General features: G+C 43.9%; 1 non-coding gene across 1 annotated transcript; it reads left to right on the top strand.

The window, feature by feature from the left end:
* The first annotated feature begins 356 nt into the window (after positions 1-356).
* Positions 357-429, top strand: Trnad-guc (transfer RNA aspartic acid (anticodon GUC)). The gene has a single exon. It is a non-coding gene; the product is annotated as a tRNA-Asp (tRNA).
* Positions 430-5,695: the final 5,266 nt, after the last annotated feature.

Below are 5,695 nucleotides of genomic sequence, written 5' to 3'. Positions count from 1 at the left end.
CTGGGGCATGGGTGTGTGTGTTGTTATCAGCATAAGTTAGTTTAAATAGTGTGTAAGTCTAGGAGCTGATGACCTAACCAGTTTGGTCCCTTAGGAATTCACACACATTTGAACTTTTTTTTTTTTTTTTTTTTTTTTGGAAATGACCTCACCAGTCAATTTTCCCCACAAAAACATCTGTCATACTCGTCAGTCGCGTAAAACCGTTTAATGGAATGGTAGAAAGGATACCACAGTTATCAGCAGCCAATCAGGAGGTGAAAGTTACAAAGGATAAAAAGAAGAAACCTGGAATTGGTGAGCAACGTAAGGTGCATGATGTGTCGTATACGTTAAGGTCATGTAAGTAAGTATCCGCCCCGGTAGCTGAGTGGTCAGCGTGACGGACTGTCAATCCCAAGGGCCCGGGTTCGATTCCCGGCTGGGTCGGAAATTTTCTCTGCTCAGGGACTGGGTGTTGTGTTGTCCTAATCATCATCATTTCATCCCCATCGACACGCAGGTCGCCGAAGTGGCGTCAAATCGAAAGACCTGCTCCAGGCGAACGGTCTACCCGACGGGAGGCCCTAGCCACACGACATTTCCATGTAAGTAAGTTGTATAATTGTAATTTGTCGGTTTTTCATTTTGGTTTAGTGTATCAGGGAGTATGTATTTTTTTACCTGAGGGATAATTGTTTCTTTGAAACTTCCTGGCAGATTAAAACTGTGTGCCGGACCAAGGCTCGAACTCGGGACCTTTGCCTTTCGCGGGCAAGTACTCTACCAACTGAGCTACCCAAGCACGACTCACGCCCCGTCCTCACAGCTTTACTTCTGCCAGTACCTCGTCTCCTACTTTCCAGACTTTACAGATGCTCTCCTGCGAACCTTGCAGAACTAGCACTCCTGAAAGATAGGTCCCGAGTTCGAGTCTCGGTCCGGCACACAGTTTTAATCTGCCAGGAAGTTTCTTATCAGCGCACACTCCGCTGCAGAGTGAAAATCTCATTCTGGAATTGTTTTTTTTTCTGCGGACTTGTTAGTTCTTCATGTCGTTATTAACGATATTTTTTTTCTGGACTGAGCATTCTTGGAACCAGAGAGAGGGTGGTAAGTGTAATTTGTGACCGATCCAGGTGGCCGAGTACGGACTGACAAGTGAACATGTGAAGCGAGTTTGTTTCTGGTGGGGAGGGAGAGCCAATGGGGCGAGTTGTAGGAAAACACACTTCCAGAGGGTGGGTACACATTGGTTATACTCCGTGCTCACGCCAGAAAATGTATAGCCGAAGGAGACAAATAATGACACAACTTGTGAAGTTGTCGAGACGGAATTTCGACTTCCTGCTACGCTCACAGGCTCAACTGCTATGACAATGTCGCAGAATACGTTGTATTGGCCAGAAGGATCTCAGAGGGTACCCATTCAAAATGTAACGTATTTAAATAAAACACTCAACCAGAACTTTTTCAGTCCTTGGACACATTAATATAGTCCCAACAAGGTGGAATTTCGCTGGAATAAATGTGGCAGCATGTGCACAACTTCCAGGAAGAGCAGGAGCACAAAGTATTAATGGTGAGCGCACTGGCCACCAGTAGTGGCGTGCTTTTAGCACATGACCTTAACGTATACGGCACATCATGAACGAATAAGTTCATCCGCGGATTTGGGAAATTCTCGTAAATCCCGCGCAGCTATGGCTAGAGGGCAGTACTTAAGGGACCGACTGGCACATTGGATGGGAGGTGCAGGCAATGTTAAAATTTGGGAACGATTCTGTGAGGCAGGTTTATGACACCACTCACACGCTGGAAGACATGGTCCAGAGGGCACTGTATACAAATGTGAACTAATCAGGGCAGAAAAGGGCACTAACATGGTATGAAGAACTCATATATTGCAGTTGCAGTTACAACAGCGCCTAGTGACCTGTGGGCAGGGGCCGAATCAGGCTGAGGGAAACTGACGTAATTATCAAAGAGCACTCCACTTGTCCCCTCCAGAGGAACTACAACAGAGGCGTATGGAAAAGGCTTATAAATAAGTGAGCCCGGAGGCTCAAAGCGGCCAGGCGTGTCGCTATTCTGTCTGTGTCTAACTGGAAGAATGACACATGTTTAAATTGCAGGCCAACTACGACAACCTTTTGGTGATGGGTATTGGCGGCCAACTGGCCCACTGAAGCTATCTCCACCCTCTGCTGCAAGGACGCCTCATTGCTATGGTGGGGCGCATCACATCGTGGAGCTGCAAAGGCGCGAGGAGAGAGTGGGTTACTAGCCTTCACTCTCTGGGTGGCATCATCTAGTGGACTGTCAGCTGCCGTCCGCAGGGGCAGGGCTGCACAGAGCTGTCTATGGGCACTGAACGAACTACCCAGGGCGAACAGCCAGGCTCACTACAATGACAGCGGTCAGCTGCTTCCCTTCAGCACTCTACATGGGGTCCACAAATCGTGCATGAGGGAGCAGTCAGTCATAATCCGGGTCATGGCCACAAACGCATGCGGCGACCACTTAGCCATGGCATGTGCAGGATCACCACATCTGTCAGGCTAGGCAACTGGATACCGACACTGCATATTCCAGCAGTCGTATTCCCACTGATCCACACCTGGTCCACGGCGCCATTACTGAGTTCAGTGCAAGGCCGCCTGTGTACCTTCGATGTGTCTTTGTTTCTCTGCACGTTTCATCATGAGTCATCCTTCTATCCCAAACCAAACCTCTCGGTCGTTCTGACATATTACAACCACTGAGCTTGGGAGGTTTGTAACAGAAGCAACAAATTGTATCATAATTGTGCAGGAGTCTTGTGAAAACATTATTTTTTGTGTAAAATTTTGTGTAAACATTTGCAAACAAAGAATCGATAATCAAATATTTGAGAGAGCAGTTAGGAAAAGCCTCATTGTTCGCATTTGTCTTTCTCCTTCCAGCTATCATTATGTAAACATCGTGGGTTGTAGTTGTAAATGATTCTTAATATACAACCTTATTTGAGTTATTAATGTGTTGATTGATTATTAAGTCACCAGATGAGACGTTTAGCTCAATATTTATTGTATTATGAGTTCTTGCAGGGAAGACGCAACACTTCGATGCAGCGCTGATCCGCCATTGGCGTGATTTAATTACTATTTTGCAATGTTTACTTTTACTTATCGTACAACCAGAACCTCCAATGATTCAGAGAAGAAGTTTAAGTTTTTCAAATCAATCACACAGCAGAGAGCGGTTATCAAAATGCGATATGCAAGTTACATTTTCTAAAATTCCATCAGTCACAACCTCTGTTGCACTGTTCCGAAAACCAGTCTTGAACACATACAGACTTCACTCTGGCAAAATTTTAAAATGCTTTAGTGCCAGAGGTGGAATCCAGCTGACTCATACTTCCTTACTGAGGTCCAGGCTCAAATCGAACGTTCAAGGGGACTCAGTCGCTAGCTTTCGCGTATTAGGTATCCAGTGCTCTTGGCTCTTTAGACGAAACGAAAGCGGAGAGTGAAAGTACACGTTGACAGTAAGGGCACGGAGACAAGGCTCCTCTATCAAGTACAGTGCTGGAAACTTTGGTGCGAGTATTGTATTGGTCATTTTTTTTTACAGTAGAATGACACACAGAACTTACAAGTGCTAAGAAGTTTTTGTGAAGGCTCGTTATAGGGACGTTAATGTTCAAATGTCGTGCTTATATGTAGTAATGAAAATGAATTAGCCATACTCTGTCAGATATCGTAGACTGTAAGAGCGCCACAGAATGGTTTGTAGGGGGAGGGGGGAGCAGCAAACAGGGGGTATGAAGTACTTTTGATAGTCTGGAAGGCGAATGGCAACTTTTAAATAGCCATAAAAAAGTTCCATTTCCGACCCTGTTAAAAACCGCATATTACCGACTTTTCACTCAATTTATTGGAGGAAAACACCGGATTACATTATACAGTGGGCGTGGCCCAGAGTTTCAGAAAATCGTCGTTATGTGCCAGCCAGTGCGTCTCCTCAGTTTGTTGTCAATCAGAAGTAAGATGGCATTTTGTGTGTTGCAGTTTGCAAAGAGTGAGTCATTATTTCGGTCCAGCATGCTTTTCGTCGATCTTTTGGCTTTGATCCGCCTGTATCCAAACACATTCGTCTTTGGTATCACCAATATAAAGAAGCAGATAGACGTTCAACGATAAGAGACCTGGTTGATCTCACACAGTGACTGGAATGAGCTCTCTTCAAATGCTGCAGAACTGGCGTTTTCCACAGCTTCTGGAGTGCTCTCATGACTTCATTTTCCAAAAGGATGGAGGTTCACCACATCGGCACAACAACGTACGTTCGTTTCTCAATGACACTCTGCCTCAAAACTGGATAGGACGCATGGGACACCAAGACACTGTCCTGAATTCTGTGTTTCCAGACATACCACCATACGATTTTTTCTTACGTGGATATGTGAATGAAAATGTGTTCATTTCCCCTGAATGCGTGGTGGTCGCATAGATCGTTTGTAATATCTTGGCTAAAACTTTACGATTCTGTGAGTATTTTCGAATGCATCTCATTTTTGTAGTATGTTTTTACCAAGAAATATGGAGTTTTGAAGTCATGTCATTCTTTTTGAATCACCCTGTATTTACCATTTCCCTGAGAGCTGGAAGAGGGCCGCACCTAGATATCGGGGCCCTTGATAGATTGCCAGTTGCTGCAAGCAGCTCGGTTTTCCGATTTCTGCTGAAGAGTACTGCTAAAAAGAAAAGATCAGCTTTTAGCAGTTGGGGGCATGGCGAACAAGCACCAATGCATTCTAATGTTTGCTGTTCGCTTTGTTTGAGAGACATGTGCGTGTTAATATGGGGAAAAGAAAATGTACTTTCTACTAAACGCATAAAGTAGAATTTCTAACGCTGAATGTACTTAATGTCGTTCAATTTTCCCCGCCGAACATGGATGTTGTCTCGATATAAACACAAGACATTAAGAAGAAGAAGCACGTGTTGGAAGTTTCCACGAGAACTTCCAGTAGTGTAACTCCCTTTGCTAGTACGAATTAGCTGCAAACTGAGCAAGATAAATGCATCGCTGCTGAAGAAAGGCTACTTGCTTTTCGTACTACAAAACATAACCATTCATTCCGTTCAATGGACTGTACGACACTTATCATCAAGGGACTTTTTGAGAAGAAATTCTCGTGTTCCAGAACAAAGAGCGAGTCGATTTTAGTGAACGTCTTATCGCCGCTTGCAATGCATGAATTGGTCATAACGCTAAGTACTTGTCTGCGGTGGCTGATACATGAGTTTAATATTAGTCCCAATTACAATTAGATGTTTCACTCCTACCGGAACTATTCAGTTCAAAATAATCTCTTTTCATAAAATTGGTGGAGAAAAAGCAAAATTATAAGCTAGTTATGTCCTGGGGACCTTAAGAAATCGTAATTTAGTTGACAACATCGTCGCAGTTTGTGCAGATAACTGTACACTAATTTTGGTGGGTAGAGGTCTGGAACAGACAACGTTTATTCCAAACTGAACAGTGTGCTCAAAATGAACATTCAAAGCATTGGTTTGTAATTTTTCCTCCTATCTATGTAGTTCTCAATTCGTTCGAGCAATCAGTCATTCATAATATGAAACACAGTCATAGCTCATTCACTCAAAATGATTCAGAAATTTTACTTGTTAGAATGAAATCAGGCGATGATTCTTCTTCTCTGGAG

The sequence above is a fragment of the Schistocerca serialis genome, chromosome 2, assembly GCF_023864345.2.
Source record: "Schistocerca serialis cubense isolate TAMUIC-IGC-003099 chromosome 2, iqSchSeri2.2, whole genome shotgun sequence".
In the NCBI taxonomy this organism is placed as follows: domain Eukaryota; kingdom Metazoa; phylum Arthropoda; class Insecta; order Orthoptera; family Acrididae; genus Schistocerca; species Schistocerca serialis.
Note: the sequence above shows the minus strand (reverse complement) of the source record. Positions and strands in the feature narration are given on the sequence as shown.